This window comes from Camelus bactrianus, chromosome 17 (assembly GCF_048773025.1).
Source record: "Camelus bactrianus isolate YW-2024 breed Bactrian camel chromosome 17, ASM4877302v1, whole genome shotgun sequence".
Lineage (NCBI taxonomy): Eukaryota > Metazoa > Chordata > Mammalia > Artiodactyla > Camelidae > Camelus > Camelus bactrianus.
This window is the reverse complement of record NC_133555.1, coordinates 38,088,035-38,101,332: the sequence shown is the minus strand read 5'-3', so window position 1 is coordinate 38,101,332 and position 13,298 is coordinate 38,088,035.

Here is a 13,298-nt window from a genome sequence, read left to right as displayed (position 1 = left end):
TCACTCTCTGTGCGGTGAACCTTGGCCAGTGATGGGCAGGAGATGGTGGAGAGTCAGGAGAAATCTGCTCTCCATTCCTCCATTAAGGGACTATTTCTAGGCATGGTGTTTCTGTAGAGTCTGTTCAGAGACATCCCACACGGCAACATGATCAGCTGGGTCTCTTCCTGAAGCAGGGTCTGCTCAGCAGTGAGCCACCTTGTGGTGCCTCCCTGTCCGTCCCCGGGCCCCTTCCTTCCCCGGCACTCTTGCCGCCCTGGGATTGCACCTCCCAGTAAAGCACTAGCGCTTACACTTCGCCTTATGCTCTCTAGTCAGGGGAGCCTGGGGGATGTGAATCCAAGTAGGGATTTTTTTTTTTTTTTCAATTCTCACCTACAGCAACTTTAAGTCAGTTGCAAAAGTATAGTGGGCTACTCCCCTCACCTTGGAAGACTGCCCAGCGCAACAGAGTGACTCACAGAGGCAGAGGCTGGAAGGTGGACCATCTGCTTGGGTAAAGGGAGTAGCAGCAGCCACTGTACTTCAGAAGCTGCTCAGTATCCAGGTGGAAGGTCCGCCTAGAGAGCCCAGGGCCATCACATGTGCACAGAGATGGCAGCTGGACATGACCCAGCCGAGGTGAGGAGAAGAGCAGACACAAATGTGGCGCAGCCTCGCCACCTCTGGGCTCTGGCTCGCCCCACCCCAGCTTGCTAGGCTGTGGACTAGCCAGAAGCCCCTGGAATATTCCCTTCAGGTGGAGGAGGGGCAGCACCCTGTAGAGAGGGAACTTTGAACTGGATCGCGATTGAATTCCTTGATTAGACTAACATTTTTATTGGATTAGACTGGCTTTGCTGGAGTGAATTTAGCGTTTCTGCTGCCAAGTGGGAATGAGAGCTCATTAAAGAAAGTACATGCAATTATTATTATTTTTAAGTGCAGTTGGACTCTCCCAGGCCCCACTTTAATTTGGCCAGGGGCCCTGTCCTTGAGTTTGAACTCTGAGGAGAGCCAACCAGACTCTGGCCCTTGGATAAATGGGGTGCATGTTTCTGTGGCTGGAATAATGAAGCCTAGGGTAAAGTCCCAGGAGGCGGTGCGTGGTTGAGTCTACATGAGAGGCCAGCTGTGTGCTCCTGGCCACAGAGATCATAGGAATGAATGAAATGTCAGTGCTTCATGTATGTTTTTATAGCATGCTTTACTGTTTATATCCATTGTGCACATAGTCCCAATATCACCATTTGCTGGTTGTTGTATAATATATGTGTGCACAATGTGTGTGTGTGCATGGTGTGGACAAAGTCCTGGTTAGGAGGCCCGGCTCTATAGTCAGACAGCTCTGGCTCGAGACCCAGTGTAAGCGGTGTAAGCTTGGGTCAGTTCTTAACCTTTCTAAAGCATGGCTTTCTCACCTGAAAAGGGAGGATATCATACTAACCTCACTGGTCTGCTGAGAAGAGCCAAACTCCAGCCATCACGTACCTTCCCAATTCCTGCCGCACCCACAACCCACTTTAAGCTGTTTGTTCTCTGCTCCAGTCCTGCCCCTACCTAGATCCAGTTTCTGCCCAGATCTGTACCATCAAGGAGGCTGACCCTCTCTCTGGACGCACCCCAGGCTCCTAGCCCCCTGGCCTCCAGGTGGCTTGGCCCATGGAAAGCACTATTTCTCCCCTCCTCACTTGGGTGCCCTGGCTCTGTCCACACTTGGGCCCTCTTGGTGGCTCCAACTCTCAGCTGGGGCCCAGTTCCCCACCTTGACCCTTCAGGCCTTAGGTGGTAACAGTCACCCCCTGGGGCTATTCTCAGAGATGGCAGCATTCTTTAGGGTTCCATTTACCTTGTCCCAGGAATCTGTGAGGGGTCCCTTAATCAAGTTTTGCCGTGGAGACCAGGGAGAATTCTTTTTCCTACCCAATCCTGGGTGATACACCCCCTGGATTATTGTTTAACTAGTGTTTTCTTAAACAAACTCATATTGTAAACATCTAAATGATTTGTTTCATGGGAATTTTATGTTTTCATGTCACTGTGGACTTGATGTGCTGGTTTTAACCTTTCTAATCCCATTAAAATAAATTTAACATACCTTTAGAAAGAAAAGGTTTACCTTGGTACCCCTGTGGCCTGTGGAAGCCCCTTTGGGAAGGACAGAGTCATTCTCTGTGAAGTCACTTGGCTCGAGGCACTCACTTTTTTGTCTGAGTGCCGTCCTTAAGATAAGGACCCACGTAGTCACACAGTAGCAACTCTAGACACGTGGCAAACACATACCAGGAGGGAACCTGTTCCTTCTAAAACTTTCTATGCTATTCGTATAAAACATGCCATGTTGTCCTGTGGCTAATAAAGGATGAGTGCCTCCTGTTGTGACAGCTCTCTTCACGAAAATCGTCTTTTCCCGCCTGCAGAAAGGGGCAAGGAGTTCACTTCGAAAAAGAAATGATCTGCAATCCCCGCCAGTGCAACCGTGGTCTTTCTGAAGTCCCTCTGCAAATGACGAGGACTTTAAAAATAAATTTGGTGGAATCTTGCTGGGATTTTCATACCAAGAGTCTGAAGTGTTAAGACGTATCACTCTTTGTTAAAAAATAGAATATGCCCGGAAAGCTTCGTTCAACCTCTTAAGCATTTTCTCCTTCCTCCTGGCCCAGCTCCACTCACCACAACTTCTGGCCACACACACACGCACACACACGCTAATCCACACTTGCACGCTTACATGCACACATGCACAAATGCACACACACATTTGCACTCGCATGCCACGCCCCTCCCTGCCTGGGTGCAGTGGCAGGATGGCGGTCCCATCTCCCTGCCCTCTAGCCTCAGGGAGCTGGCTGCATTCTGCACAAATTGCCTCCAGAACAAAGCAAGCTGGTCTGTGAGAGGGTTTTTTTTTTTTTTTTTTTTTTTTTGGTCGTATCTGCTGGAGCAGTACAAGCGAGACTGATGACAAAACTTATTTTTAAAAATTCTTTTTTTGCTATTTAAGTCACAGCAGTTGAGGAGCTGAACTGAGATGCACAGAGGGGTGCCCGGGTGTCCTATAACTTCAGCTTGCTTAGGGAACGGAGGGAGAGAAAATGACTTTAAGAAACGAAACATCCTTTGGTCACTGGAATCTATCTTTCTTTTCTTCCTTTCTTTCTTCTTCCTTCCTTCCTTCTTCCCTCCCTCCCTTTCTTCCTTCCCTCCTTTCTTTTTCTGAAGCAAACCTGTCTTGCGTCCAAATGCCAGTACTGCCTGTTCTCTGCAGATGTGAACACAGCCTCTGCAGAAGGGTGTGCTAATGCAGTAGAGAGACACAAGAAACCCCTGTGGGCTTCCCTGGCCCTGCCGCATGGAGGTTAGAGGACTGCAGACCCCCAAGTTCATAGACAAGTCCCACATCCTCCACAGATCTCTGCAAATTCTCAGCACTTAAGTTCCCTCCCCCAAGATGCCTCTACCTCTGGAATCTGGGGTGCTGCCTCCTTCACCCCTCAGCAGCCCTGATGCAAAATATCAGCCCTTTCCCTGATTTCCATAAAATCATCTACTCTTATCAAGTACAAGTCTCCCCCGTGTCGCAGTTTACCCCCCACAGGGCATAAGGCAAAGGGTGCTTCGCTAAAAGGTCCCAACTCTTAATTTCAATGGGGAAACCTTTAACCCATCCATTCCAGGGCTTCATTAGACATTCTGATTTTTCACATAAAAAAATCCTTATCAGAGAAATCCCTAGTTCCATATGAGGTGAAAAGTATAGATTTCTTATTAGAAATATCATTTATTTCAATAACAAAAGCAGAATCAGAAATATTCTCAGAGTTTCCTGGGCACTGTGAAGTTTCTTTGGTGAAGTACGGCATGAAAGTACCTTTTCTTTGTGGGCAAAACACCTAAAAGAATAAAAACAAACCAACCACAACAATGCTATGAACTGAATGTCCCTGAAAATTCATATGTTGTAGCCCTTAATGTGCTGGTTTTTGGAGGTGAGGCATTTGGGAGGTAATCAGGTCATGAGGGTGGGGCCCCTATGGTGGAATTAGTGTCCTTATGAGAAGAGAGCTGACTCTTTTTGTCTCTACCATGTGAGAACATAACAGGAAGGTGGTGACCATGTACAAACCAGGAAAAGGGGCCTCGCTGATAACCAAATCTGCCGGCACCTTGATCTTGGACTTCTCAGCCTCCAGGATAGTGAGAAATAATTGTTTGTGGTGTAAGCCACCCAGCCTATGCTCATTTGTTCTAGCAGCCTGAGCTGACTGAGACAAATAACAGAAAGGAGAGCCACTTCAGGGTCTCCTGAGTGCAGGAGTGAGAGATGAAGTTACAAAAAGTCAAAATGGCCAACTTTTATAACTCACTTTGCAGAATTTCCTGAGAAAAGCCAAGGGGGCTGGAGGTAGGGAGGGGAAAAATAGCTTCCCCACATTGACCAAAGCATAACATGGGCCAGGTGCCGTACTCCGCATCACTTTAAAATTTAATTCTATTTCTATCAAAGTAACACATACACGTTTTAAAAAGCCAAATAGCAGACTAAGGCCAGTAAGAAAAATAGCTTTCCTCTTCCCATGCCTCCCACCCCAAGTCCCAACTCTTTAGCAAATAGTTTATTTACCTCCACTTTTCTGAGCAAAAGGAGTTATACTGTTGTGCTGATTTTTCCATTTTAGACATAATCTCCTGCCTTCCTGCTGTGATGAGGGTTTCAGCACATATACCATCACCTTATTGACTTTCTCTCTTACATCCTCCCCATGGAATCATATCACATTTTTGTTAAATCAACATTCAATGAACGTATTATTTTTAGTAAGTAAACATTGGTCAAGCTGCTCAGGGAAGTATTACATTTCCTTTCCTGTATGCCTTTTTGTTTCCCTGGAGTTAATCATTGACTTTTTTCTTTACAGTTGCATAATTCCATGTACACATCACTAAAACTCCAGAAGAGACATAAAATTTTCAATATATTCCAACACATCACTTCCATCTGTATTTTGGAACCATCCTTCCTGGAGCTATCCTTCTTCCTGCTCCAAACTGGGTTGGTGGTTCCCCATCCTTGCTGCCCATTGGTCATCCTAGGGCTTCACTCACCCAACCTTGAATTCCCTTTGACTCTCTTTTGTGTTGAATTCAGTTCCTGGATCCTATGGCTTCACCTTTTTTTTTTTTTTTAAACACCACTTACATTTAATATTTATACATGAATCATCAAATTTGCTTTTTTTTTTTTTTGACTAAGTACATTGCAGACAAAATGGCTTCTCATCCTAAACACAGAAATCTGCATGTTTAAGAAAATAAAATTTCCTTACCCATAGCTTCATCTTTCTTTGCTAATTCCCTTGTTTTGGTGTATCTCTAACTAGCATCCAGTGACTATCTTTGGTTGCTTGGTTAGGTATAGAATTCTAGGCTGGAAATCCATTTTCATCAGCATTTTGAACGTCTTATTCCCGTATGTGTTAGATTCCAAGTTGCTGAGATGATGAATGCTACTGTGACCCCTAATCTCTTGCATGTGACCCTTAATCTGTTATTCCCGCCCCCAGTCTCGCAGGACGATTTTAAGATCTGCTCTTTAGCCTTGAAATATTTAAAATTTCATGAAAATGTGCTTGAAGTGGGTTCTCCTTCATCTGAAAAAAAAAAATTCATTGTGCTGGGCACTTCTTGTCTTGTTTTAGTCTGGAAAATAATATCCTTTAGTTCTGGGATTTTTAAAATAATTTTCTTTGATAATTTTCTCTTTCTCAAATTCTCTTTGTTCTCCATGGGAATAACTTTTATTTTCTGTTGGACCTCTTATGTTGCCCTCGTGTTCTTTACCACACTTTTGAGACACTACCTTGACTTTAGCCCCATCCTTTTTATTGCATTTTATTTCTGTTTTTGGTTTACTTGTTTGTTTTTCATTTTCAATATCTCTACTGTCCTCTGAATACTCTTATAGATGCAATGCCTTCTCTCTCTTTAGTGGAACCACATTATCCTTGTTTACTTAATTCCTTTTTTTCTCTTCTTTGTTGTGATAATTGCTTTCCACGTTGAAGGTTTTTCTTGTGATCTCCGCCTGTCCCTTTATCCTAGGTGGGTGGCATCAAAGCTTAGTGGAAGCTCATCACATGAGGAAGGGCTTGCCAACGGGGGCTTCGCTGGGGATGGTCAGGCCCCACTGTTCCTTTGGGAGACTTTCCAAAATTCAGCATTTTTGGCCTTTTCTCTGGTTTCTAGCTGGAGGATGTGTGCCTGGCAAACAGCATACTTGAAAGAGAACTGAAGTGGGGGCAAAGTCTCAGAATTTCACTTAATCTCATTTCCATCCAGAGCCTCACCTCCAGCCCCAGCTAACTTGGTATCTCTGAGCTGGGAGCTGCCTGGATCAGTTTCACCCGAGGGTAAGAGTCCAGGTTTCTGCTGGGGCAGGGGAGGCGTGGGCTCAGGTTATGCAGGGCAGGGAATTTACTGCTCTTCAGACAGACATCAATTTCCTTTGTTTTAGGCCCTCCACTCATCCCCACTTCAGTGATGCCTGGTCCTTCCATTCCTGAGTTTTTCTAGGTGTCTGCAAGATGAATGGGCTTGTTTCTTGCTAGCATCCCCCTCTGTGTGCTTTTAACAGCAGAGAAAGCTGAGCACTAATCAGGTTTTACTCCTCTCAGTCCCCACAGGGGTTCTCCCTGTTTATTGTTTGAATACAATTCTTGGGAAGTGGTTTCTCTGCCTTATTTCTTTGGCTCATCCTCACATCCCTAGGAGGTGGGAACTATTATTAACCCCATTTAGAGTCGGAGCTGGAGCCTCAGAGTGGGAAGGTGACCGATGTTAGGGCACACTGCTGTGTTTGGAACCCATGCCACCTGATCCTGAAGCCCTTGCCCTGAACCATCCTGGCAGGCAGCCTCATGAGGGTGCCAAAGCAGAAGAGGGAGGACAAGGTGTGAGAGGAGAGGGAGACTGGGAGCTCCCTTGATCATCTGCCATTGGCTGAAGTCTTCTATTGAGTCTTGTGGTGAAAACTTGTTCCGCAGAAGTTTTAGAGGACGGGTGCAGTGCCTTGGAGGAGAGCTACGGTTGGCAAAGACAGCTAGCATTGTGGCCAACCCAGGCACTTCCCACAGTGTCTGGGTTTAAACACAACTCGAAGAAAGCAGCATTCTGAGATCAGGAGTATTCAAATACCACACATTGTAATCACATGGGGAACTTTTAAAAATCCAGCTGCCCAGGGCCCCTACCAATTAAATCAGAATCCTAGGGGTGGGACTCAGGACTCTATAGTTTATAAAGCTCTCTGGGTGATTCCAATGTGCAGCCAAATTTAGAATCAGTGCTGAAGACCAGTGCTTTGCAAACTGTAAAGGGCACCTGAACCACCTGGGGATCCTATTAAAATACAGATTCTGATTTACTTAAGCCTATCCAGCTCCCAGGTGATGCTTCTGGTCCAGGGACTGCATGGCATGTATCAAAGCCAGTGATGACCCTGAGCTGGTACAACTGTAGCAAGTTCTTTCCTGGGAGGCTGCCTTCAGGGTTGACATGAAGGTGTGAATATCAACTTCATAGCTAACTTCTTTTTCATAATGATGATAAAAATTCATGCATTGCAAAAAAGGGATATAAATTCCAAACAATGTAAAAAGAATATTAATTAGTCAAGGCTTTTATGCTTTTAGAAAATGTGTATGTTACTGAAGATTTCATAAGGCAAGTGGCCGGAGGTTTACACCTCATGTTAGGTTTATAACCTGAACAACCACTTAAGCACCCCAGGTGTCCCCTAACTCAGAACATCCAGGGGCCACCACCCACTGTGGCTGTATGTCCACTCCATTCCTATAGCCTCATTCCAGCTGAAGCGCCTTCAAGAGCCACACAAAGAAAATCCCTCCCCTCCAATCAAAAAGAATAACCTACTTTCTCCCCTGAAAGCACCTACCTTAATGCCCCAAACACAGATCAATGTCTGTTCCCAAAGACAGTACTGTTCCTTAAAAGGATTTTGATACATTAAATGTTCTACTTCATTAGACTATGAGGAGAAATCTGGGTTTACGAAAATAATTGTTTGTGCATTTCTTTGTGATGATTAAAGAATTCCAAATGCACCCCAAGCATTTAGGAAATTTCTGAGACTCTAAAATGACCTTGATTTACTTATTCCACCTTCTTCCCACCCCCACTTGGCCTCTCATAGTCTCTCTGCTTTTCTCCACCAGCAGACCTGGGTATCGCATATCAAAGAGAAAGAACAGTTCAAGAGGAAATCTGTACTGTCCTTATTTTATAAATTGGGTTTAATAATTCATCTAAAAGAGAATTTTTAGCAACAAGGTTTGCATATAATAAGGGAGCATGCCTTTCCTAAATAGGCATCTGTTACTCTTGCTGCAGTGCTGAGTGAGGAGAAAAAAGGGCAGTGGGGTCCAAGAGCATCTCTTGGATTCACTAAGGACATCATGGCCTCTAGCCCATCAGGCAAAAGTGATTTTAGAGCAAGCTTTGCCAGGAAAGGAATTTAAGCCACACCCTAAAACTCTTCTCTTTGTCCCTGCAGAAATCCACCTAGAGGTCATTGCGACAAACATGCATATTCCTGCAGACTGTAGGTCGTTGTATTTCCTGGTCATAAACCACCACCTGCCCAGACCACACACCCCCCCCCATTGTCTCCAATATCAAACCAATGGCATCTTATAAGTCAGTGGTGGGTTTGAGGGTTCTCAGGTCTCCACAGGCGCATACAAAGCTGTTGAGAACGTCAAGGAACTACTCATTCACACAGCTGCGCTGCTCACGTGTGGCTGACTGACTTTAAATTTGTGTCACTCCAACGTGCTGATATGGGGGGAGGGGAAGCTGGTAGCATGAACGGGGAAGCAAATTAAGAGAAACGTCTAATTGCCTAGGTTGGCTGCCTTGAATATTTCTGCAGTAGCTCGGCAGCAGGCAGGCACCGTCGGTGTTTTCTGACCTGACAATGGGTAAGCTGCCAGGGAGCCGAGACCCAGCAAAAGAAGCAATTAATATCCCCCCCCCCACCCCATTTTATAGACAGCATCTGTCTCCCTGCCTTAGGAAAAAAAAAATGGCTTGAGAATGAACTTCCCTGGTTTCTTTTCCCAAAATGTCCCTCTCTGACCACGTCCTTTGCAGAGTCTCAGTCAGGGGCGCATCTGACTAAACTAAATTTCCCAAATATGTCAAAAATCTGCAATCATATGAAGTCTTTCTCTTGAAACTCAGCACATTCCAATGACATGAGCTAGGTATTATTTTTCTTTAAGAGTGTGATTTGTTAATAAAGATTCTCTTGAGCAATGATGCCCAGATTTGGTAAAGAAAGAGGGTACGTTGATTCTGCCTAGGGGTATGAGGACTGAGCCCACCTTTCTAGGGGGTATTTGACCCCTTTAAACATGTGACATACTTTGAACCAGCAATCCCATTGCCAACCATTTGTCCTAAGGGATAGTCATGGCATGTCAAACATTGCTACATCCTGGTGTTCATCATTTATAATAGCAGAAGTTGGGGAGCAACCTAAATGTCAAAAAATAAGGCTAGTGAATAGTTATGGCAAATTCGTACAAGGAAATACTGTGCTGTCATTAAAAACGGACTTGTAGACTATATGATCATGCAGGGGAATGTTCGTGATGTATTGTTAAATGGAAAAGAAAATAGAATGTAAGTTATGAGATCTTTTAAAAATTTCTTTTAATAAATCCCTCTTAATTTATTATATATACTTAGAAAAACGACTGAAAATGTTGAAAAATGATTTTCAATGTCACACGGTATATGGAGTGGAGGCTGAGAATATGGGGGATTTTCAGTTTCTTCTTTGCGTTTGCCAGTGTTTTCCTAATCTAACACATTCCTTGCAGTCGGGACAATAATAAATCAGAAATAAAGAATCAGCCGTGGGACTCAAAGTATATGTATTGTTACATTTAAAATAAAAGATGCTAGGAATCAGTTTAAAATGCAGGTGCCCTTCATTGGATAAAGTACCATCTTAAGAGATTCCATTTTCCGGGCCAGAGTCAATGATTTTAATGCTTTAAATGCTTCTGTGAGCGGCCTCAGGGTTTTAGATGAACTGAAGGGATGGTGTTTTGGACAGAGGGAGGTGAAAACGGCCCCTTAACCAGTGCTTTTCGAACAGGAGTCTGGGGGCTCAGGCGTTTAAGAACTAACAAGTAGTGGGCTAAGATGTGGAGAGTGTCTGAGATCAATAGCGGGGCGACTTAACCTCTCTGTGCCTCACTTCATCCGGAAATTGAAGGTAATAATACACTACTTTTCTGGGTTGTTGAGGGTGACCCGAGTGAACCCGAGTAAAGTGCTTTGAATGGTGCCCTAACGTAGAGTAAGTGCTGGCTCTCAGCAGAAGCTGCAGCCTCACCTCCTGCCTGGCAGAGCAGATCCCTGCACGCTGCGCTCTGACTGGGGGTCAGGCATCAAGACCCCCGCGAAACGCAGGCACGTTCTGACCTCAGTGCCCAGCGGGGACCCAGTTGGAAGCAGAAACAATGCGCGCGCGCCCGCACTGCGCTCCACGTGCCCGCCGGCCCCCGCGCGAACGCGCAGCTCCGTGGACTGTCCAGCCGCTCAGCCTCTGCTCGCTGGATCCGCTTGGGCTTAACAGGCCGATCTGAAACGTTTCTTGCTCTCTTCAAACACCAGGCAGCGGCAGAATGAAAAGCAAAAATAAATTAACGAAGTAAAACAGAGCTTTCTACAACCCTGCCGCCTCCAACAGCTCCTCGCTTCCCAGGCGCTTTTTCAGGGTCACTGCGCGGCCTGAAGGAACCAGGAAAGATGGAGAGGAGCCAGGCGAGCATCGAGAGAGGGGTGGGTTCACAAAGGGGCGGGGGAGACCAAAGTCCTCTCCTTGTACTGCCCTCTCGCCATCCCCGCCCCCGTGGGTGACCAGCGCGCTAGCTCCTGTCCCCGTGCGGAGCCACCGCGCAGAGCCACCTCCAGCCGGCTGCTCGGCCAAGGCACCGGGGCTTGCGCCTGGGAAGCCAGGGGCGAGGCAGTGCTCGCGACTTTCGAGAGCAGCTGCATCCAACGACGCCGACGCCGACGGTCTTCTCCCCGCTGGTCGGCAGCCACACCCGCAGGGGACCGCAGCGCAGCAAGCGCTTCCTCCATTTCCTGCCCCGCCCTGGACCGCGCAGTCAGCCCCAGGCACCATCTCCTTGGTCCGTTTCTCCCAGTGATTCAAAAAGGCCTTTTGAAAAAGAAAACTGAATTCGCCATTGCGAATCCTTATATGATAAATCAATCTTTTTGTTTGTATGATGGAAAACAACAGGCACAGAAATCATAAAAATGTTACAGAGGCGCAAGACTGCTTTCTCTCGGCAACCCAGAACTCTTCAAAATAAAAATGAAATTAGTCTTAAAAGTTTTTTCTTCTGCATCCTATGGCACGGGGGTTAAAATCCTGCAGGCTACATCTCCGTCGGAATCTTAGTTGTGTCGTCAGGTGAAGCTGACCAGCTGAACAAACTGGAAGAAAAAAAAAAAAAGACAAAAGGAAAATAATCACAGAAGACTGTTAAAAGCCCACTAAGTGTTCTATAGCTCTTGGTCCTGTGTTTGAAATCAATTTTATTTTAATCTTTTTTCTTCTGTTTTGTTTTTGTTTTTGTTTTTTTAAATTTAAATCCACACATGTATTGCAGATAACGTTGTCTCCCTTTGGAGCTGATTTGACCCCACTCCCCTCTTGGCAAAACTTTCCTTTGCATTTCCCTTGTGCTTCCAACAGGTCTGTATATTAACAGCATGCCTCACTTTTGGCCCAGCAGCCTCATTAATTATGTCAGCAGAGGGCTGGCACTAGGACCCCTCCCCAGGGCCTGATAATTCCATCTCCTTCCTGCTGGCCTTGCTGCTGAACAGCAGCCCTTATTTTCCCTCTGCCTTCTCAGCCCCCTCCCCAGTCCCCTGCTCCAGTCTGCCCACTTCCCAACTCTGCAAAGGACAGAACATGAGGCCCCAGAAGAATGACACAGCAGAATTTTATCCTTCTCCTTCTCCTCCTCCTCCTTGTCCTTCTTCTTCTGCTGGAAAGAGAGATTTTCTGGGCCCACATCCCAGGTCCTTCTGGCTCTCCCTCTCTGATAAACTTTTAATGATGATGATGGTGTTGATACAATAGTTACTACTGATTGAGTGCTCACTATGTATCCTGCACTTAGAAAAAAAAAAAAAAGCAGATTACTTTATTTAATCCCCCAAACAACCTTAGAGGCCGCTATCATTGTCAATCCCATTTAACAGAAGAGAAAGACTGAGGCTCAGTGAGTTAAGGTCACAGGACCAGGACTGGCAGGCCCAGGAGCTGGACTTTGATATGTCTGCTGTGGCCAGTGCAGGCCATGCCACGAGGGAGCCCCAGCTCACAACATACAACAATACTGGCAAAAAAGTGGCTGGGGGCTCAGAGGTATGAAATTTAGAAATCACTTCAAGAAGTTAAATAGCAGGTAGTGTGGTTTAACAAACAATCAGGAAAGCCGCCTCTGAGAGTGTCGATTTGGCTGACGCAGCCCGACGAACACCATTTCAAACACGCAAAAAGCCCTGATGATGCTTTTATTTGGGCTTTCCTAAGATTGCAGTCAAAGCCTGAGATTCTGGCCAGTAATTTCCCCGTGAGTCCTGCCGTGCTTACCTGGTGACTAGGGCAGTAGGGCCTAAGCAGTTGTTTTCGCAGATATTACTCCTAATTTTACACTGTCGTTCAGGCCACCCCGTCCTCTTCCCAGCTGCCTCTGACATCCGGTCCCTTCCTGGAGTTGGGCTCATCCCGCCACCTTGAAGTCCCCCAGCGGTGGTGGGGGAGTTCCTTGGCTAAGCTGAGGGCTCAGCCATGATTCAAAAACATTTTTAACTTGGCAACTTTATACCAGGCACTGAGCCAAGGCACTGCAGATAAACAAACGTGGTCGCCCTTCTAATTTTACCTAAAATTAGGGTTTTAAATAAATCAGAACAGCTGACTCACGGGGCAGACAGAAGCCAGGCAGGAGGGACAATTCATATCACGGCAGAGAAAGCTGACCGCAGGATGCATTCCCAAGAGAGAAGAGGAGACGATAAGGATTGGATCTGTCATCAGTTACCAAGGATGAAGGGATCTCAGGAAGGGACAGGACAGGTACCCTGTCCACACCACAGGGCAGGGCAGATGGCTGACAAATTACAAAACTTGATATGCTTTATATGAAAAATTCAAACCCTATAGAACTATTTAAAAAAAAATGGCAGTGGCCTTTCACTCT